At 37.7% G+C, this 23,581-nt stretch overlaps 1 protein-coding gene across 2 annotated transcripts in view; it reads left to right on the top strand.

The window, feature by feature from the left end:
• LOC125230949 (stress-activated protein kinase JNK) overlaps positions 1-23,581 on the top strand; it is a 252,189-nt gene that overhangs the window by 167,820 nt on the left and 60,788 nt on the right. For both annotated transcript variants that reach the window (XM_048136253.1, XM_048136254.1), the window contains exon 5: positions 20,906-20,954. The gene's annotated coding sequence lies outside the window, so the exon portion shown is untranslated. The remainder of the gene's footprint in view (positions 1-20,905; positions 20,955-23,581) is intronic.

The raw sequence follows: 23,581 nt of genomic DNA, 5'->3' as shown, positions 1-23,581 counted from the left end.
GATTAGGTTTCAAAGTCTGATGATGGAGCCGGAATATATGAACTGAAACTACATGATGGAACATCGTGTCAAAGCTGTTTTTGGGTTTCTTAGAAAAGTATTGTAATGAACTTTGACTACGATTAGGTTTCAAGGTCTGATGTTGGAGCCGGAAGATATGAACTGGAACTACATGATGGAACTTCTTATCATAGCTGTTTTTGGGTTTCTTAGAAAAGTCTTATAATGAACTTTGACCACGATTAGGTTTCAAGGTCTGATAATGAAGCCCGAAGATAGGCACTGGCATTCCATGATGGCATATCGTATCATAGTTCTGTTTGCGCTTGTGAGAAAGGCCACGTAATGAACTTCGAACGTTACGTTTTCAACGTTATAACAAACCTATTATTGACCGAAGCGAAGCGAGGCCTAAGCTAGGTTAGGGTTTTCTTGCGACCCTTATGAGCGGAAAAAGGAAAGACCGAATCAGTATATCTAAACTAAGTCAGGTTAGGGTCTTTTTTGTGACCCTTAAATATGCAGCCCAGCCAGGCAATCATGGTCGCGCAATAAACGATAAAACATCGGGCATCGATAGGGACGGCCTGCTGTTTTATCATTTATCGCGCGACCATGATTGCCTAAATAAATATCAACGTAGTATTTAAAATAAGTTGGTTAAGGGTTTTCTTGTGACCCTTAAGAGCAAAAGTAAGAGGGGCTCGGGGGGCGAAGCCCCCCGCATAAAAGAAAGATTAACGTAATATTAAAAATAAGTTGGGTTAGGGTTTTCTTGTGACCCTTAAGAGTAAATAAAGGGGGGCTCGGCCCCCGAAAAAAGAAAGATTAACGTAGTATATAAAAAAGGTGGGTGTGGGTTTTCTTGCGACCCTTAAGAGCGAAAATAAGGTGGGGGGTGGGGGTGGCTTTATCAACGAAAATTTCACGCCACGCTACTGCTAAGCATGTCGCGAAGGTCTACAGTTCCCAGAGCCACTATCAGTCTTTTAGTTGCTTAGCAAAATGTCGCGTCCACGTTCCATATCCAGGTTCAACCCAACGTAAATATACTAGAGTGTGACTGAGAAAATTCAACCCTTTGTCTCTATCCTCTTACAGAGTAAGATGAAATCCTTAAGTTCCGTATTGCATTAATCTTCAAATAAATATAAATACCGTGCACAAGATGCAAGGCACTACGCAGTGGTGTATTTAGGGTCCCTTACTTTTGCGGTTGGACAGGCTCATGTGGCCCTGAGTAGAGTAAAATTACTTAGTGCTCTCCAGATAGAAGAGCTAGATTGTTCTAAAGCTGAAAGGTAAAACACCATGCAATACAGACACACTGGCGGAGATGGAGAGAATGTGGGCTCAATAAAATAGAAATTGAAATAAAAATTAAATGAATCAATGAAAAACTTTATTGCGATAAGTTTGGTACCTATACATCAGGTGGTATTAATTATTATTAAGTAGCAATACGTGTTAGCCACAAATGGCTTGCGAAATTCGCCTACTTGGAATAAATTTATGTTTAAATTTTAAAGATATTTCATTATTAACGACTAAAAAGTATAAAATAAATTTATAGTTTAAAAAACTCTAGAAAAACACGCTTTTATAAATGCACGTAAAAGCCAAAAATAAATTATGGATCGTTCAAGTTGTCTCTATTTCTGGGATGAAGAGTAAACTCTGTGCTTTTAATTATAATATTTGATTGTAAAAGCGTGGGGCGCTGTAACAGGAAAATCTTTTTGTATAACTTGCTGAGAAATCAAGTTAAACTATATTACGAGAAGCAGTTTACACAGATTGGCGCGCTAACTGGACTTGCAGCACGACTGCAGCGCCCCACGCTTTTACAATCAAATATTATAAAAAAGCACATAGTTTACTCTTCATCCCAGAAATAGAGACAACTTGAACGATCCATAATTTATTTTTGGCTTTTACGTGCATTTATAAAAGCGTGTTTTTCTAGAGTTTTTTAAACTATAAATTTATTTATCGGCGTTTTCATGTGTTCGAATTATGGAGTGGAGCAATGATATGATTCAAAGCTTTATTTAATTATATGAAGAGGAACCATCAATATGGAACCCAAAACATCTCGGTCACAAAAATCGCAACAATATAATAGGCTTTCGTTCGTATCTACACGGACGGCTCGGCTCGCGTAGGATCGTGCTACCTCGCACCGTGTAAACGCACAGGCTCGCGTTCGTATTGAGCCGAGCCGCATCTACACGGACGGCTCGGCTCGCGTAAGATCATGCTAACACGCGCCGTTTAAACGCACCTTAACACTTTCGAAACCGGGCTCTACGCGGCGCTACGACATTTTCGCTACATACGGGGAAACCCATGTAATCGGCTACGCTTCTACGAGCGGTGTGCCCGACAGTCGGGTTCTTGGTAGCGAAAGTGTTAAGTGAGCGAGTCCGACTCGTAAACATGTCTCTTATTTTTCTTTCGCTGATTTTTTCCAATGCACAATGCTCAAATTTAATTCTCAACGGCCATATTGAAATGAGGGTTCCTTTTGTATCTTTTTGGTACGGATCCCTAAAAACAATGCTGTATTTTTTTCAAACCAGAACAGTTTGCGCACTTCCGCACTTTAAAATTCCGTTCCACGCAGCATACGATGTTTAAATCGACGCCTGAAAGCGTTTCGCGGAGACTACGTTAAACGGGGCGGTAATGTTGGTTTGTGGTCGCTCAATTTTTCACCAGGCTTTTATAGAGTTCTTCGAGAAAGTAAGTAATTTCATTTACGAGGATATTTTAGATATTTCTAAGAAGAAATATTTTAAACTAGCTTTTGCCCGCGGCTTCGCGCGCGTTAGAAAGAAATAAAAAGTACCCTATGTACATGTAAAAAATCACGTCAATTCGTCGCTCCGTTTGGCCGTGAAGGACGGACAAACAAACAAACACACACACACTTTCCCATTTATAATATTAGTATGGATTAGAAGCATTTAGATTGTAAAGTTATGAAATTTTCCAGTTTTATTGCTTCGAGGAAAGCTGATATGGGTATATTTAGGACATACAAATAATTATGGAAAGTAAACCTGATTCAGTAATTGACATTGACATGGGAAATATGTTATATAGTTATTAACTTTTTCATTCATACATTGTTTTCAGTGCATAAGTATTAGTGTAACGATTTGATAGTTCTTTTTTCGCATATTCTTAAGTAAATTATCAGGTTCATACTAACACATTTTGACACCAAAAAAACCCAAACACATCAAAACTAAAAAATTACTTATTCAGGCGCAACTAAAATTTATATCCACAAATTGATACTTTTCGTTATGAATACAAAGCGGTCTATGTTTATCTTTTCCCGTATTGTGGTTTTTCTTTTTCATAACGTAGAATTTGGTACGTTTCTACGATGTAAATGTTCCGGCCGTAAATTCTTTATGAGCGCTTTATTTTTTACCTTGATTCTCGGCTGAAAGTTTTCCGTTGAAAAATAAAGTCTCGATGAAATTGCTTCAAGCGGAAACATTTTTCTGCGAATCCTATGTAAATCACGAGGTGTGGTCTTATGCGTTAGATGAAGCATTGAACGCGTGTGAATTACGGAATGCAGAGATAGTACATTCCTTTTCGCACGTGTATCGTACGACGTTTTTCAGTACAGATAGCAGTTTGAAGTTTCCACCTGCACAAGAAACGAATCACTTTGTGCACTAGTGCGGGCAAAAAGCACCATCTGTACTGTAATAGTATGTACATTAAGATACTAGTGCGTAAAAAAGGAAGTTCGAAACGAGTGGCGATAAATTAAAACACTACCGAAGGGAGTGTTTTAAAACGAAACAAGTTACGAGAAACATTTCTGCAACACTGAGCAAAAAGAAACCTACCTTAACATTAATATAGGTACTTTACTAGTAATCAATTTTAGGCAAGCCGGTGGGAATCGGCTTGTATGGACCAGCCGCTGCTGGTAGGTACCTATGTAAGTTTTGGATCTAGTTTGAGGCCGATGTTCACTATCTTCATAATGAATGTAATTTGTCTGTGTAAGTTTGAATCCGACTGTATCCGAAGTATAATGATTACTTGATTACGAAATGGTGTCACAGGCCCTGTGTAGGTTACATTTGTAAATTACGCCGACGAGTCACGCCACGCAGGGGCGGCGCTGCGAAACACTTCTACTGCCTGATTTAGACGCGTTTGACGATAGATAACCATCTAAAAAAGCTAACTAATATGACTCTGCTCTTGGCCACCAAAATGAGAGCACGCCAACTATCCTACACAGCTTCCTGCCAATAATCGGCTTGTAGCTGATCATCTACTTTAAACGTAGTAGGACAACTGTAAACACATTTAGTGCCAGCGCGTATATGAGAGAATGCAAATGTCGCGTCAACGGCACTGAATGTGTTGATATTTTAAACGGAATCATAGCTAATCTAATCACAATAAGGACGGATGTGTAAAATTCAGCAGTTTTGAGTGTGACACTCTACCACACACTGAGAGAAAATACAACCAGTTTTCATGTTCGTTCAACAAGTTTTTTGGTTAAAATAGCGCCTACGTGCTCTTTGGTTCAAACAACAAGCTGCTTGTCATTTGAATCGGCAATATATTTGAATCAACAAGTCGATTTTATAAAAACAACCTGACACATATTGTTTTAAACATACGTTTGGCTGATTCAAACGGATAAACCGCAACAAGTCGAACTTGTTAAATTCACAATGCAAATTTCTCTCAGTGCATTCAAGTGCCTACGATGCACCACGAATACAGCCAAAGTGTCAACGCGTCCTTAATGTACAAGCAATAAAGTCCTGTATACATATTTTTCCCACTTTAGCTGTATTCATAGGTGTGTTCCTGACTGTACGAGTAACAGTCAGACCACCAAGCGTAGCACACTAGTATGATAAACTTTATTGCATCGGTGCGTCCCTTTCGCACTTACACTTACAAATAATGCGAAAGGGACGGCCTGACGTTATATCGTTTGTCACGCGACCGTGCTTGCCTGCCAAGTCACTTTTGCATTTACGATACGGGCGAGCTACACGATAAGTTCAATTAGATATTAATTTCTAAGTACGAGTAAGCCTTATTCCTGTCCTCTTGTTAAAAACGGCGTCAAGTCACGCGACTCAAGCGCAGCTTATCGAATAAAAACTTGAACCGGGTGATTTAGAGGCGGTTCCGCGCAATCTCTGTGCCATCGGGTCGGCTTTGGTTTCCGGAAATATGAATAACGCGAGCGCTTTCAGGGTTAATACTGGTAGGTTAGTAACGTAACTAAATGGTATTTTTTAATAGGTAAAGCGATTCAAGAGGAAGATTTATGTGTATAACTTTAACTAGCTTTTGCCCGCGCTTTCGCTCGCGTTAAATTCGAAAGAGACAACTCCCTTGAACTATCTCCGCTTAAAAAAATCATGTCAATTCATCGCTCCGTTTTGCCATGAAAGACGGACAAACAAACAGAAACACAAATACTTTCCCATGTAGAGGTATAATACATGTTAGTATGGATTCAGTTATCGTCTGAATTATTGGCACATTTTAAGTTTAAATTCATCTACTTACGTCGTCGTAGCAAAGTAACGTAGCATAGCGTGGATGCTACGTAGCATGCCTACGGCGTAGCAGCTAGGAACGCTGTTTCTTAACTAACATTAGTAAAATTATACGTATACTTCAGTACAACATTTATTACATAATTTAATTTAATACAATTACAAAATTTATTACAAATAAAGTACCTACTAAATTACTTTTTTTTGGCAGTAAAACTTCAACAACTACCTTTCTTAAGCCTAGATATTCCCTTTAGTTAAAATCAAATTATGTAAAACTTTCTACTTGAAATTACTACAACTTCGGGGATAATTCATTAATTATATTATTTAATCTTGATCCATTAGACTTGTATAAATAATTTTCTACCAGCCAACCTTCGCCTATAACCATAATTCATTGAGTAGCCCGAAAGTTTGTGATACGGTTGCAAATTTCACAACAACATGTGGGGGAGAGTGCATTAATAAAATAACAATTACAACCCCGGGCCATGCGTGTACAGTCACCACTTTTGTAGACTAATTATTTTGATAAGCTTATAAATGTTAATAATTTCAATTTGCCACTATTAGAGAATGCTTTAAGGCGTTAAGTCAACCTACATTTTCACTCTTTTTTGATGCAATAAAGTTGAAATAAATACATAAAAATCGGTAAAAAACGTATAGTACAGTTTACTAGTTTTACTACCTTCTTACTTCATAAAGTACATGAGGATAGCAGATACTTTTACTGAACAGTTTCATATGTTACTGATGCTGACTGTACTTTGACGCAGTGATCTGATCTAAAGCAAACCTTATTTTAAATATACGTAAGATCGATAGTCCATTGAGCTACTTGACACGAGTACGCATATTTTATACGGAACCAAAACAAGGGCAGTAAGTGTGTGATTTGAAATCCGCCCTTTCGGCGATACGATTAATTTGCTCATTCATTATTCATGTTTACCGAATAGCGATCATAGAGGGGAGAGGAATATTTATCCTTACCACAAGTCACAGTGTCAACACTGACATATACGCTAGCCTTTACGTATCTTTGTGATTACCGTGATTAGCTACCATGACTTTATAATATATAACCTGTTTTTATAATACTAATAAGGATAATATTTCCTGACGCAAAAACGACGGGTTGTTATAAGTTTGACGTGTCTGTCTGTCTGTTTGTCTGTCTGTTTGTCTGTCTGTCTGTCTGTATGTCTGTCTGTGTGTGTCTGTCTGTGGCATCGTAGCTCCCGAACGGATGAACCGATTTCGATTTAGTTTTTTTTGTCTGAAAGCTGAGTTAGTCGGGAGTGCTCTTAACCATGTTTCATGAAAATCGGTCTACTATGTCGCAGTCGGGGGTTTTTTCAAAATTTTAATTTTCTCCAAGTATCTTTGCGTGTTTTTATTTTTTAACCCCCGACGCAAAAACGAAGGGGTGTTATAAGTTTGACGTGTATGTCTGTCTGTCCGTCTGTCTGTCTGTCTGTCTGTCTGTCTGTCTGTCTGTCTGTCTGTCTGTCTGTCTGTCTGTCTGTTTGTCTGTCTGTCTGTGTGTGTGTGTGTCTGTCTGTGGCATCGTAGCTCCCGAACGGATGAACCGATTTTGATTTAGTTTTTTTCGTCTGAAAGCTGAGTTAGTCGGAAGTGTTCTTAGCCATGTTTCATGAAAATCGGTCCACTATGTCGCGGTCGGGGGTTTTTTCAAAATTTTATCAATTAAATATTAGTTGATTATCCCATTTCAAATTTAAATACTTATCGCAAAAATAATACTTAAAGAAAATATTAAGCGCAGAAAATATTTATAAATTAAAATCGAAATTCTTGGAAGTTAAAATAAATAGTCTTGAACAAAAGTCGCAGAAACTACACAAAGTTTCTGCTTCTTTGAATTTGTCAAGTCTATGCGCCTATTTATAATGATAACAAAAGTTATTCAAAGTCAAATTCTTATGACTTTTTTCTCTGTGATTTTTAAAATATTTGCTAACAAGTAACAACTTAAGTTTTTTTTCCTAGAAAGAATATATTTTTTGATTCAAAAATGTTATGTGCGACCCAATTAGACCTAAACAAACTATTTTCAAACATTTATTCTGCGGGTGTCTCAGGGGGTGTTTCATATGTCAATATACGATGATGCGTTTACTGTGATATAAAAAATACATACTTGGTAACATTTCTCCAGGTACCGAGACAGGAAAAACCTAATCAAACATGATACTCGAAATAGTATTTTATGCAACTGGTGGTTAAAAGAGGTCAAAAACGGTGAGTGGCGTGGGTAACAATTTGAGGCGAAGCCGAAAATTGTTAATAAAGACGCCACGAGCATTTTTTGACTCAGTTAAACACCGTTGCATACAATACTTTTTCTACGACCAAGCACTTATTTTGAAAGAAAATTATAAATCAACAAATACCTACTTTCAGTCATCTTAGTTATCTAGTGGACCGCCTACCATTTTGAATATGCAGTTTGAGTGCAAACATGAAAATAAAACTGTCTATGGTATGGTTCTTTGAAGCCTGGCCACTAAGACGAATCGAGCCGAGTTGAATCGAGTTCTCATACATTTGAATGCGATTCGACGCGTCGCCAATGAACGCAGCAGAAAACGAAGGAGTCTCGACTCTGCGAATTGGTTTGTTAAGTTGGTAGCAATGTATTTACTGAACTGTAACAGCTATATCGTGCTACTTCTACTAAATGTTTTCAGGGTATAGACTAGATAGACTTGTCCTGACATCTTTTATGTAGGGTTTTTAAGTTCTATGCACGACCTTGTAACTCACGAATAACAGTACGGGAGTAGAAAATAGTATTTTATGCAACAGGCGTTTAAAGGAGGTCAAAAAAGACGAGTGGCGTGGGTAACAATTTGAGGCGAAGCCGAAAATTGTTATTGAGACGCCACGAGTATTTTTTGACTCAGTTAAACACCGTTGCATACAATACTTTTTCTACGACCATGCACTTAGTTTTTAATAGTTTTCTTGAATAACTTTCGTGAAATTCACACTGCTTCCTGTATTTTGACGCAAAGGTTTGCACTGTCAGCTCGGCTGCCCAGCCTTTCCGCGCACTCGCGCAGTGTCGTTATAAGGCGTTGCCATGGTTACAGAGCCAAACAATGCGTTTTCAGTTTTTTCGATACTGCGCGCATGCGCGGAAAGCCGGCGGCCGCTGGCTTTGGGGAATAGACCTTTATGTAGGGTTTTAAAGATCTATGCACGACCCTGTAAATGACGAATAACAGTTCGGGAGTAGAAAAAATACATTAAATATATACAGATTTTTACTTGCTATGTAATACCATAAAATAAGCAGTTTCCATGCAATTATTTAAGGTACAATGAGCTGCAAAATTGCTTGGAGAGATTATTAATGATTGATAAATTCGCCATGCACTTTTTCAGCTACTGTACCTACTGTGGAGAGAATGCAAATTTTGTTTAGTTTAATAACAAGTGAAGTGAATAGTGATGTACTTCCCTAAAAGTGGGTAAATGCTAAATGCTTTAATACATGCCAAGCTGTTACGACCATGAAAACAGGGTAGGGCATGCTTACCTTCGCTAACAAAATCTCCACAAAACATAAATACGTAAACACCTAAAGTTTACATACATACATACAAACACGCCTGTATCCCATAAAGGGGTAGGCAGATCACATGAAACAACTAAAGCTTCAGTGCCACTCTTGGCAAATAAGGGGTTGAAAGAAAACGAAACTGTGACATTCGTTAAAAAAACTTCCTAAAGTTTATTTTTACATTACGTGTCCAAACCCTATTTATGTACGAAATACTCGTCACTGCGTACTTTAAGTACGCCATTACACTGTCTCTCGAAGGGGATGTGCGCCGTAATTGGAGGGTGATGTACTCCAATGTGTGACTTTCTCAAGGAACAGGTACCACATTGTTGCTTACCATAAGGACGAAACATTATACGAATTACTTGTTAATGCGCCCTTATGATTAAGCGACAGTGTGCCTTTAGCTCGGGAACGGCACATGTAACGTGCACTTAAGCAGCAAGTGCTACGCATCATTGACTGTAACCACGTTACCTGTCGACTTGTCGAGGTATTTTTTTATTTTTAAGACCCTAAAATTTTCAGTGTAGAGCTGAGGGTTGCTAAATATGTGTTGACGTGACAACATACGATTAGTTGCCATGTATTAGGAAGCTATAGGTATTTTATGCGGAGTTGTGAACGCGTGTGTTAATAATGAGCGAGATTTTCTCACTTAGGATAAGTCTCGAATAAGTGGCGTTGGCGTGTTCCATTGTTTAATATAGGATATGAATTGGGTTTTGGTTAAATACGGATCAACAGAAAAATACATACATACAATCACGCCTGTATCCCATAAAGAGGTAGAATCAGAATCAGAATCAGAATAGTTTATTTGCTAGAATACTTAATATTAACATATGGTACATGATGTTGAGGTACATTAGGTGACAGTATTCAGTCGGTGAACGACATGCAAAAATTATAAAAACATGAAAACATTATCAACACGATAGCATTTCCATAGCATACATTAATACAATTACAATCAATACAAATTCACAATAAAATTACAATGCATATTAAAATAAAATAAATGTAGTCAAGATAATTATAAAATTAGTACATGTCCAGTCATTATAATTACAGTAACAGTTTAAAGTCCATAAATTCCTTAATACTATAAAAACAATTGTCATTTAGCCATTTGGTCAGCACTATCGAAAATTTATTATAATCCATTTGCCTCATATCATCAGGAAGGTTATTATATAAAGCAATGCACATATTATACGCATTTTTGCGATAGATCGCAGTATGACAAGGAGGTTGATACAAAAGGCCCTTGTATTGAGCTCTTTGGTTACCTGCGAATACCTCGGATCTGTATCTAAAGAGCTCGGGATGTTTTTTGACAAACAGACATGCTTTTTTTATGTACATGCATGGTAGTGGTAAAATATTTAAATTTTTAAAGACTGGAATGCAGCTATCAGGAATCGATATATTGGCTATGGCACGAATGCACTTTTTTTGTCTTATAAAAGCTCTAATTGCGTCAACGGAATTGCCCCAAAGTAAAAGCCCATAGTTCAACACTGAAGACACATACCCATGATATGCCGTGATAGCAGCTTCAGCTGAAACAGTCATCCTAAGCTTTTTTATGGCAAACACAAAACTGTCCAACTTTTTACACACATAATCTACATGAATTTTCCAGTTAAGGTTTTTGTCTATATGTAAGTAAACCTAAAAATTTTATGTCATCACAACTATCTAATTCTATATTATCAAAATTAATATTCAATTCTCGTGTTCGGGCATTGTATGATTCAAATTGTATAAAATGTGTCTTATTTAAGTTAATATTTAGATTATTATTATTAGTCCATTCGCATATTTCGGCTAAAAACTTATTTATGTTATCTTCATATGACGCAATGTCGTCGCCTTTTACCATCACAGTTGTATCGTCTACAAATAAGATGCACTCGGGGGTGGTTGCTCGAGGGAGATCGTTGATGTATATAATAAAGAGCAACGGACCTAAATTACTTCCCTGGGGTACTCCCCACAGATTTTCACGATAATCGGAAACAAAATTATGTTTTACAAATTTGTTACCACTTTTGACTATTTTTGAGATCTCAGTACGCTGTTTTCTACCTTCTAAATAAGCAGGCAGAGCACATGAAACTACTAAAGCTTCAGGGCCACTCTTGGCAAATAAGGGGTTAAAAGAAAACGAAACTGTGGCATTGCAGTGACAGGTTGCCAGCCTCTCGCCTACACCACAATTTAACCCATACCTCATAGTCGCCTTCTACGACACCCACGGGAAGAAAGGGGGTGGTGAAATTCTTAACCCGTCACCACACAGGCACAACAGAAAAATGTCACGAGAATAGGTACGTCTGTCTGTCAGAGATTAGCGACGTTTTCTTTGCGTGAGAAATTTGATCATCACCGGCTGTCTACCTAGTTGACGCGACGATCCAATATGAGTTGACATCCAACACAAATTTTTGCTAAAATGACGGCACCTTTATAATTAACTTTAATACTAACTTTTATTAACTTTTAATACATCTATGACAGACGATTTAAGCAGCATCCGAACGACACTTGCGATCGCGGCTGTATAGCCCGATTCGAGAAAAGATCCTGCGTGGGAAAAACCTAAGAAGAAACATTTAACAAATACAGAAACAGGGTAATTAACGTGCTGATATAAACCCCCGCATAATTTGATTAACCTTTCCTTTATTTTGTCAAAATCCAAGCTACAATAACATTTTCCCCTCACTAACTCGGAAACACGTGTTTTGTCGTTTAATACCAGCGGGTAAAAACGCATTTTATCCACTAGTGGGTAAAGTAATTTGACCTTGAATAAAGTCAAAATAACTGCTATAAAATTGATAAAAGTAGGTGAATCTAGTAATAAAGATGATTTACCACCTGTGGAACTACTGGAAGCAGTGATAAACGCATTTTTTGCGTTGTAGTTTCCTCGCTATAGTGAGGGAAAAAGTTTTGTATTACACTCGGGTGCAAATGTATTTCACTTCTCGTGTGTTAAAAAACTCGCAAGTTCAGGATTCTATTCTCGAACCATACCAACTCGCTTCGCTCGTGGTTCAACTATAGAATCCTTTCACTTGCTCGTTTTTTAATTCCACACTCGGCGTTAAAATACAACTTTGCCCCCTTGTATAACAAATAACTATTATTTTACCTTCACATTATCCTGTAAGTATCTGATTACACGTGGGTAGCATTATTATGTTACTAAAACAAACAAATACGACAGAAAACTGTTTTCACTGAATAGCTTGGATATCTAAACCACGCAAAAACCGATTGACCTTTTCTTTATGTACCTTAAATTGCTCCTAAACATTTCTCGTGAGAGGATTTCATAGTGAGAGGCTTATTCGAAGTCAACAATCTGAGCTTACTGTGATATCCTTTTGAAGTGAAACTTCTAATGCGACTTCTAACTGACAGCGCCTAACAATCAGTCCACAAAATGCCGCTCACTCAGCACGTAACATTCTGTCAGAGTCGTTACGCTCAACAACTCACTCATTCCATTCATTCACTTATTCACTCAGTCAGGGACAGAACGGAAATGAATTGTAATGTGTGTGTTTTATATTTAGATCGGGTGCAAAATGAGTTTGTTTGTTTTTTCAATAATTTGAGCAAATAGCAATGTAAATAAAATATTTAAAACAGTAAAAAAATGGACGTAACTAAACGCAAAAACGTGATGGTCACTTGACAAAATATTTTTGAATTTATGTTGTTTGTTTTATGTTGTGTTGGAGTTGTTTATATTAAAGTTTGACTTCTTCCTCGCGGAGGGACTCCACGCATTGTTTTTTTTTTTCTCGTTATACATACACACACGCCTGTTTCCCAGCGTAGGCAAAGATCACGGATTTCCATTTGCTACGAACCTGACAAACTACTTTCACTTCCCGCACTTTCATAACGTTCCTCATACAAGCTCGTCGGCGGCGCGTTTTTTTTTGAGTACTTCTGACCTGGACTTTTTCTCGTTCATCATCATCCTCCATGCGTTATCCCGGCATTTGCCACGGCTCATGGGAGCCTGGGGTCCGCTTTGACAACTAATCCCAAGATGTAGGGAACAAATCAAATTAATTTATTAAATATTTTTTGATTTGTTTTTTTAAGTAGTGAACACTACTTAAAAAAAAAACAAATCAAAAAATATATCTATTTCAGTTTATAACTAATCCCAAGATTTGGCGTAGGCACTAGTTTTACGAAAGCGACTGCCATCTTACCTTCCAACCCGAAGGGTAACTAGACCTTATTGGAATTACTCCGGTTTCCTCACGATAGACTTTTTCTCGGTATAACATACAAAATTAAAAGAGTGTTTAGAGTTTGTGCGGTAAGAGAAAGGTCGTGAAATGTATTGGTACCAATAGGGCATACTCGTATTTTTTTTTTTTATACCACGTCGTATGCTTCGCAGAGCAGACAACCACCTGTCCAAAGCGTGTCAGACTAAAATTAACAAGATAAGTCAGTATCCATTTTAATTACCTACAGATTTTACCCGAAAATCGAAGGCCCTTTTGAAATATATCGGCCTGTTCGTTTTCCGCGACATGCTAACGAGTAACTTATTCAAAACTCAAGACACTGTTGACATCAAATCCCGTAGATAAATATCTACCTACTTACTTGTCTCTTGTAACTTGTACGTGGGTGGCACCAATTTGCTCTAACTCGTGTAAACATAAACACAGCGCTCGGAGCTGTTTAGATACTTTAGGTCTGTATCTAGCTTGTGCTAGCCAATCGTATATTTTGTGAGATATTTGGGGTTTATCTGATTTACAATCTTTCAGTCTGTGATAATTAGCCTCACGCGATAAAATTTGCTATTTTGCTAGTACAAAGCTCATTATTATCAGTCCTGGATCATGGATGCTTTATGACGAACCAGCTTTTGCCCGCGGCTTCTCTCGTATTAGAAAGAGACAAAAAGTAGCCTATGTCTCCCCATCCCTTCAACTATCTCCACTTAAAAAATCACGTCAATTCGTCGCTCCGATTTGCCGTGGAAGACGGACAAACAAACAGACACACACACTTTCCCATTTATAATATTAGTATGGATGTGAACAGATACTGATGACATCAAATCCAGTTCATATTTATGCGTGGTGCATGTCTCCAGTATCTCGCACGTGGGTGGCGTCAATTTGATCTAACTCGTGTAAACACAGCGCTCGGAGCTGTTTAGATACTTTAGATCTGTATCTAGCTTGTGCTTAGCGAATCGTATATTTTGTGAGATAGTTGGCTTTTATTAGATAATTCCAGTCTGTGATAATTAGCCCCACGCTTTAAAATTGGCTATTCGCTCTTCTGCTATTACAAAGCGTGTGGAAGTGCCATTATAGGAACACCGAGAATTTGAAGTTTGTGCTCAAAAATGCAAAGGTGTGTTCAGATAATGGTACCTTAATTATATTAATACACTTATTCATAAACCGTCACTAAAGTTTCGGATTGATCCGATAAAGTTCGTTTGTCCCTTTCTATCACACCAATACGTCTGAAGGGACAAACGAACTTTATCGGCTTGATAACTTTAGTGAACGATAAGGGGGTTAGCCCTTAGTCTGTTTTCACATTGTCCGATCCGATATCGGATGTCGGAAAGATTCCAATGGAAAAAATCCAAGATGGCGCCGCGTATGGGGTATCGGTCCTACATCCGATATCGGATGGGGTCCTACATCCGATATCGGATGGGATAATATGAAAACGCACTTAGCCAACTGGGTAAGTGTATGTATGTATAACTATTATAATTATGTAGCGTACATTATGCTTAACCTATATTGCTCGCGTGAATAGTCCGCTGACATTCATCTGAATGGAAGCCGTACAAAGCGCTCCATTCGATGCTCAGATAAGGGGTTTAAATGCCTATGCGGATACCTGAGTGGCGCTGTAACTTAATTCTTATGTGGCTTTCCATTTGAGAAGATTCCATATGCAATAGGGCAAAGATTCCAAAGGGATTCATACAATTTTGACTTCGAACATTCTGTTTTACGCGTCTCGTTGCGCTACAATGCGATTGGTTAATGAGCACGCATCGCTCGCGATTGGTCGCATAGACTGCACGCCGTGCACGCTTGGCTCGCATTCATGCACATCGGAGTCAATGATGCACTGTGCTGGCACCTTCTTATTCTTAGATTTACTTTTGTATGTCAATGCAATAAGAATTTCATTAAAATTTCAGATGGGATTATACCATTATTTATTTAAGGTACAGCGGGCCAAATCTCAATGAATCTCGAGTTAGAGCAATTGTAACTAATCCATTTTGTCCATTATTACACTACTAGCGAGTCGCACGGGTACTATACCTACATGTAAACCTTCCTCTAGAATCACTCTATCTATTAAAAAAAAACCGCATCAAAATCCGTTGCTTAGTTTTAAAGATTTAAGCATACAAAGGGACATAGGGACAGAGAAAGCGACTTTGTTTTATACTATGTATTGATGATGTGGAGTTCTACATGTATCCACTGAACACGCCTGCCATATATAACCGGTGGACACTCTATATTTTAATAATGCAAACATTGTAAAACATGGAAAAAATGGACCAGTCACATTTGCCCCGCTGTACCTTATTTGAACTGTATTTCACAATACATAAGTACAGTCAGCTGCACTAACTGCAGCTGCGCTGACTGTACAAATAGCTAACCTAATACCAGAAGGCATTCTCGACCAGTTTCAACCATGAGATAAACCGAATTGGGTGCTTTTTTTTATCAAAAAAACCGGCCAAGTGCGAGTCGGACTCGCCCACCGAGGGTTCCGTACCTACAAAACTTTTAGGTTCTCTAATGAGCATAATTGTGTTTAGCGCCACCTCTCGACGAATTCGCGAACTAATTAGCCCAGCTTGCGTGAGGTATTTTATAATGTTAACCAAATTCAACATTTTTTATTTTATTTCAAAGAGGATCGAGTATTATAGAGAATGACTGTCAAAGTAAAATGTGTAATCACAGTGCATAGAGTGCCATCTCTCGACACAAGCTTAAAACTTTTGAACCTCAGTTTTGACAATTTGGCCCATATTCTTAGCTTGATATGTTTTAAAATGTCAAATATTAATATAAGCGCCATCTAGCCGAGAGTACCCCAAAGGTGTATCGCCATCTAGCTCACCGTACCTTTTTCTGTATGGTTTTGGGGTACGTTTTTTTCTTAGACCTTATCGGTCTTTACGAAGTTATATAGGTCTTTGTTTTATTTTAAAGTAGGTGTTTTATGTAAAATTCCGTAGCTATAAATTTTAACACCCTTATTCATAAACGTACACTAAAGTATCCAGCCGATAAAGTTCGTTTGTCCCTTTCTATCACACCAATACGTCGGAAAGGGACAAACGAAATTTATCGGCTTGATAACTTTAGTGTACGTTTATGAATAACGGGGTAAGTAAGTAAGGTAAACATCAGAAAGGGTGAGTAAAACAATCTGAAAGGTTCTAAGTTTTACTTAAAGGTTTTTTTAATCTAATCCAAATTTGGTTATGGTAGCTGAAAAAGTATACAGAATAGTATAACGCAAGTTTCTAGCGGGAAATTACTAAATAAATATTATTTAGTAAATACATTATCTATTGTTGTATTTTGCCTTGGACCTTGTAGTACCTGTAGGTAGGTACTCTTGTATATGCGAACTAAAGCCAAGCGATAAAAGGTAGATGAATAATGTCAGATTGTACGACAACGAGAGACATGAGCCGACTGTGCGAATGAGTCGCGCTTTCTTACGACAGAAATTGCTTGACAAATATACCGGGTACACCTGCCCGGTAATTAATGGACAACCTTTTAACCACCAAGAGGGCACCTTACAGAAAATCGACATTAAGGTTTAGTAAAGTCGCCTGGTTTTCGAGATTTTCACACTTTTTAAAATTTTAGGTAGTAGTTATTAAAATTTTAAAAATTGTGAAACCTTAAAGTCGATTTTCTGGACCAGTATAAGGTGCCACTCTTGGCAAATAAGGGGTTAAAAGAAAACGAAACTATGGCGTTGCAGTGACAGGTTGCCAGCCTCTCGCCTACACCACAATTTAACCCATATCCCATAGATTTTCTGGACCAGTATAAGGTGCCCTCTTGGTGGTTAAAAGGTTGTCCATTAATTACCGGGCAACCTGTATAATATCAAATCGTACGAGAGCAGCGAACGTGTGCAGGCAGCGAAGGGAGCCGACCGCGCGAATGAAGCTAGGAGCATACTACACGGACGTCCGTCGTAAATCGACCGCGACCGCGACCGATCAGTGTGCACGGAACAAAACATCCAGCGAGCCAGATTTCGATCGGACGTCCATGCGCTCAAGGCCACGTCCACGTCCGTCGACCGATAGTTTGCACGGTTATGTGTAATTTCATTGTCCAGATTCCCGTCCGCGGTCGATTTACGACGGACGTCCGCGTAGTATGTTCCTAGCTTGATGAGTTCGCGCGGCGAATCCCGCGTGACATCGTCCAATTCGTCCATCGACAATTCGACACCCCTCCTCCCTCCCACCCGCCCGCAGCGGCGCACGGTGTCTCCGCCCGCCTGTGTATCGTCCTTCAATTTCTTTACATATCGAAACTTATTACTGAAGAAGAAGGTTCAAAATTGAATGAATACAGGTGTATAGATATTTATGTAGCTGACCGTACGATAAAAAGTATAATTCATACACTTAATTGTAAAAATGTAATGTATACGGATTAATGAATTTAATGTAGATAAGTAATTATTGATATATGGCAAAACGAAAGAAATTGTTTACACCTCCCTCCGCAAATAAGTATCTAATGATAATTTTTAATTGGACGGTGTTATGGAATAGCGAACTAAGCGCCAAAATCCGAAAAAAAAGTTATGAATGCAGTTCGGATATAAATGTGATAATCTATAGTATTGACTATTTCTTTGTTGAAAAATCATGCTTACAGCCTTATTTTAAGGGGTAGAATCAAGCGACACGTTAAAATTTGTATGGTCCTGTGTACTAAGTCGTTACGTAAAAACGAATTGAACGCCAAATTTACTTTTACAAATTATAATAAGCGTATATTCTAAATCGCAAAATCGAGTTAAACGCCATAAAAATGTTATTAATTCGTTTTGGTTTAAAGTTTTGATGATTTATAAACGCAATATCGATTTAACCGCCCTAATAGTGTCGTTTAATTCGTTGTTACATATTTGAAATTGCAGGATATTTCGCTTAATGAGAACTAAGTATCAAGAGGTTTTGTTATATCATAATATCTTATGTGTGTAATCCTGGCTAGTACTAATGAATTATTATTAGTTACAATGCCAATTTTATATGGCAAAATTGGTTGCTGATTTTTTTGACATTTATTAAAAAAAGTTGATTGGAGAACAAAACTAAATTGTTAGACGGATTAGTCCTAATCATTGTGGAGGAAAACATTGCTGTTGATTTATTTACAATAGCACTATTTACTCAAATATATGAAATTTTATTTTATTCCAGTATTCACTTTACCTCTAACAATTTGAATTAAAGAATCAAGCGACAAAATATGTCTCATAGTACGCTACGACGAAATAAATTAACCTCATCCCAGTATTAGTTCAATAAAGAATCAAGCGGAAAAACGTTAATAACTTCGAAACTTGAATAGGTATGGTGTTATTTTTTTTATCTATTTAAATTATGAACACTTTTATAGGTTCAATGTCAAAATTAACTTTTTTACTTTATAAATGAACTTACAACAACTGATTCAAATTTCAAATCTTTCTAGCTCATTTTCTCGATTTCAACTAACTGTCGCTTGATCGCTTATTCCATAACACTGTCCAATTTATCATGTTACTTCACGTACCTATTTACGTACTTATTTTAAAAACCCTAAAAATGTATATTGAGTTTCTGCCACAGACCACCATGTGGTTTCTGCATATTCTGCGCTGTGCATAGAATTTGCAGAGAGCGCACGCGGCCACCGGCGCGGCGCCAGTGGACGCGTCTGTGTGCGTGAGCTACGTATGCATACAACTACAACTGCTGTAGGCTATATATGTCTTGCGTGGTCAGGTCTCATCGCATCGTCTACTTCCATATCGATAAGGTTTGATTTCGTATGCGTCACATCGTCGTCGCGCGACCGTCGCCCACGCAAGCCATCGGCTTATCAGTCGCGGTCGTCAGCCGCGTCCGTCAGACGCGTCCCATAATTTGTTTCAAGCTTTATACACAAGTTTTCCTTTCAATAGCAATAGCTAACGTAACGCTTGGCTTGAGTAATAAAAACTGTATAGTTAAATTAATGAAATATGTATAAGTAGGATATTGAAATCTTCTTTCTTCGTTGAGCCATCACAGCTAACTTTAACTTACAAACGGTCTTAAGCACCTGCACTTCTGAAGGCGCTTAAGTCATTTTTGCTAATAAAAAAAACCACAACGTTCTATGAACATTGGTCAAGTGCGAGTCGGTTTTCGACTTTTCCATACAAAGAACTCATGAGCGCCTGAACGACTATGATGGCAAAGTTAACGTTTCGCACTTTCAAGATTTTACGTATATACTCGTATCTCGGAAACGATAAGAGATAGAGCAAAATGGACTTCAGATTTGGGCTTTCGGTGGCACAAATTCTATATTTTCGTCAACAGACACCTTTTTTTGGACCGATTTGAATAAAATTTTGCTCAGTCAATTTATAAACGGTCTTAAGCGCCTCCTTTTTAGTACGAACTTAAGTCATTTTGTACAAATGAAAAAAAATTGAACAAGTTCTAAAAAGAAAAAGACAGAAATGAATTTCTTTATACCTGTCCAACTCGCTTACACAATTTTAAGACGTTTAGTAACTACTTGCAGCGGCAGTGAGTGAAATTCGCAATCTAAGTTTTTTTCTCTTAAGTCCGACTTACGCTTGACTGCAGATTTCTAATAGGTTTTCCTGTAATCTACATGGAGAGGGCTATCTCGTGTATTTTTTTGAAAATTTTACGCTAAGTACTTTCGGAGATAAGGGGGGGGGAATGGTCATTTTTTGCTTATTTTCTTAAATTACTTCTAAATTACAAAAACAAAAAATATAAAAAAATATATTTCAGATGCTGATAAAATGCACTTTCATTTGATATGTAACACAATATAGTTTTAATATCTTTGATTTTTAATTTTCAATTTTACCCCCCAAAAGTGACCCCTGTGATTAAATTTCATTTAATTAAATTACATGTCCGTCTTTGGGCCACAGGTTTACATACGTGTGCCAAATTTCAAGTAAATCGGTCCAGTAGTTTCGGAGAAATCGGCTGTGACAGAGGGACAGACAGACACGCGAGTGATCCTATAAGGGTTCCGTTTTTCCTCTTTGAGGTACGGAACCCTAAAAATATAACTATTTCAAATACCCCATGTAGGTACCTATTCTATCGTGATATTATAATCAACGGTTGCTACGGGCATCGGTTACGAGTGTACGCTAAAACAAAGTAAAAAATATCTGCAGTGCAGTGATTGGCTGTCAGCGCCGGCGGCCATGGAAACTGCTGCTGACAGGCAGACATGGGCTGAAGTGCAGCGTGCAGCCCTGCGTACTGGATTGTAATCGATATACCTAGCGTCTTACCTACCGAGCTTACCGATTCAGTTATAGCCTATTCACTCTTTCTTTAAATAGACCGAGTATATTGTACTTTTTTTTATTGTTGTTTCAGGTTGTGTGTACCGAAAGTAAATGGACAAAATGACAACGTGTAACTTATGGTGAGTACAAACAGTAATGACTGTAACTAAAAGAAAACAGAACAAGAAAATAATTGCCTAGGATCAAAATTAAAAGTAGGTTTACTGTAATATTCTCTAAAAACTTAGGTATTATAAAGTAATCCTTCCTAGAGGCCCATGCAAAATTTCAACGGTTCAAGGGTGAAACAGAAAGTAACAGAAGATATTTTCATTATGGATTTTGAAAATTATTTGAGATTACCGTATGAAAGCCAAGTCTTAGTTAAGAGTAGAAGAAAATGACAAAATCATTCCTAAAAAAAAAGTTTTAACAGTCAGCTTAAACAGTCCGAAATGTCTGACTGTCTACTCTAGTGTCACTCATGTCACTGTCAACAAATATTGAATAACTACGAGCTATAGAATGTAGAAGTATAAGGAGAGAAATCTGTCAAAGTAGAACAGTCGAAAATGACGTGTCAAACCCTTATGTACCTGCAATTGCAGCGCCACCTGGTTTTATATCTACACTTCTGAAACTTAAAGCTTTCGCTCCTTACCTCTAATCTCCATACTACTAGCGATGATAAGTGTAACAGTCAAACTCAAGTGACTTCCCAACCGGAAGATTTTTTTGGTTATAGTGGCAGCTCTGAATAGTCTGACTCAATTATGTAACGTCACTTCCCCTTTAAACTATTTTTAAGCATTTATTACTAAAAATAAGGAAAAAAAATATTAAAAAATATATTTTTGTGATCTACAGGCGTATATCTCGAAATGGTTTTCGATTTAGGGACATTGAAAATTTTGAAACGTTATCAACTGGCACTTAATGTACATTTTCAAAGCTTCAGCCGAAATGAATTTAACAAAAAATACTTTGTTTCTCAGTGACCGTAAAAATAAAACAAAGTCTTACCGCCTTATCAGTCCATTTCGCGATATTGCGGCTTCCACGACCAGAAACGGTACAAAGACTCCTTGTTTTAATGAGATTCATTCGAGATTTCTTACGTAGAAATTATGAAAGGAACTTATAAATAGAAAGGTGGCTTTAGTTTGTTAAGGAGCCTGATTCAGATTCATAACTTTGAAAAAGTTTTGACATAACCTTCACGTTTACCATAAGATATAATCATAATCAACGAGGACGAAAAACCGATGTGCAATCAATATCGCCGGGTACTGTACGTTTAGGACTCGCTGCTTTTTCCCCTTCTCCTAGCGAGATATTCTATATAACATGAATACTAAGTGGCTCTAGTACACCCATGGATTTTAATTGTCGAGCCATTTAGGTGTCAAAATAAATTTGGCATCTATGAAGTACTAGTTTTAATACTAGGCGAGCTCTAAATTGCTCAACAATTAATTCCGTGGCCGTCAAATGTCGTTGACATAATATGGTATACTTAGGTACGTATTTGACAATCGTCTTTTTTATTTGCGAGCATCTCACGATTCTCACGCGCTTTGCACCATTGCGCGTCAGCGATTTTCGAGATCGTAATCAAGTACGTCAACCGGGGTAACTTTAGGAAAATTTGAGGTTACTTTGATAGTGTTAGAACGGCTTTAAAATTAACATTATTCATTATTTACTGAAACTGTTCATGTAACTAATTAGATCAATAAATATTCTTGTAAAACTACCATAGAAAATCGCGAGTTTACTTACAATATGGCTTTAAAACTAAATTTTCATAGTCGCCCCTGCGTTTTAAAGCCATCCCGGTTGACCGTAATGTCAAATCCGTAACTAGTTGTAAAATCTGAATTGAGCTCCAGAAGTTGTAGAAAAGGAGCCCTTGTATTAATGAGGATCTTCATTCAACATTTTTTGTGTAGGAATTATGGAAGGTACTTACTTATAAATAGAAAGGTCAAGTGGATTTAGTTTGTTAAGGAAGATAAAAGTCGGAATTATATTTAGTAGATATAGATAGTATAAAATCCACTGTTTTCAGTAGTATTTGAAGCAAATATCTCATATTTTACGCAATGGCTACAGCATGCTTCGCTTTATTACTAGGAATAGTAGGAATGGACAACATGGAAAGATTGCGAAGTCACTTAGCAAAGCCACTAAGCATAGTAGAATGGTATGGAGGCACTTTTTGCAGCCTTACCTTTTTTTACATCTTGACATTTTTGATATTTGACAATCTTAAGGATGACTCTCACTAGAACAGGACGGGACTGGACGATCTGTCAATTTCTATAAAAGAAATCATGTGACGTATTCTATCGACACTGATAGAATCACCCGGCTCGTTCTACTCGTAGTTTGAGATTCTTTATACATTGACATTCTGAACTTTGCACCAAGCCGCCAGCCCGAACCATAATGGAAAAGATATAAAAGTTAGAAATATCCCGCGGGGCTTTCAAAATGAGATAACCGCGTTTATTTTATTTATCACCGGCGACATTTCGAGGCTGAAATGAGATAAGCTTTGTCTCATTCCTCATTCTTATGTGCATTTTTATCAGCGAAACAGATCTCGTGGCCTAATTCCTGCTGAGGCGAACGAAAATATGTGAAAACTACATTTCGTCCTTTTTAACCCCCGACGCAAAAACGACGGGGTGTTATAAGTTTGACGTGTCTGTCTGTCCGTTTATCTGTTTGCGTGCGTGCGTGCGTGCGTGCGTGCGTGCGT

Source organism: Leguminivora glycinivorella, chromosome 11 (assembly GCF_023078275.1).
Source record: "Leguminivora glycinivorella isolate SPB_JAAS2020 chromosome 11, LegGlyc_1.1, whole genome shotgun sequence".
NCBI classification, from domain to species: domain Eukaryota; kingdom Metazoa; phylum Arthropoda; class Insecta; order Lepidoptera; family Tortricidae; genus Leguminivora; species Leguminivora glycinivorella.
This window is presented reverse-complemented; position numbering and strand designations above follow the sequence as displayed.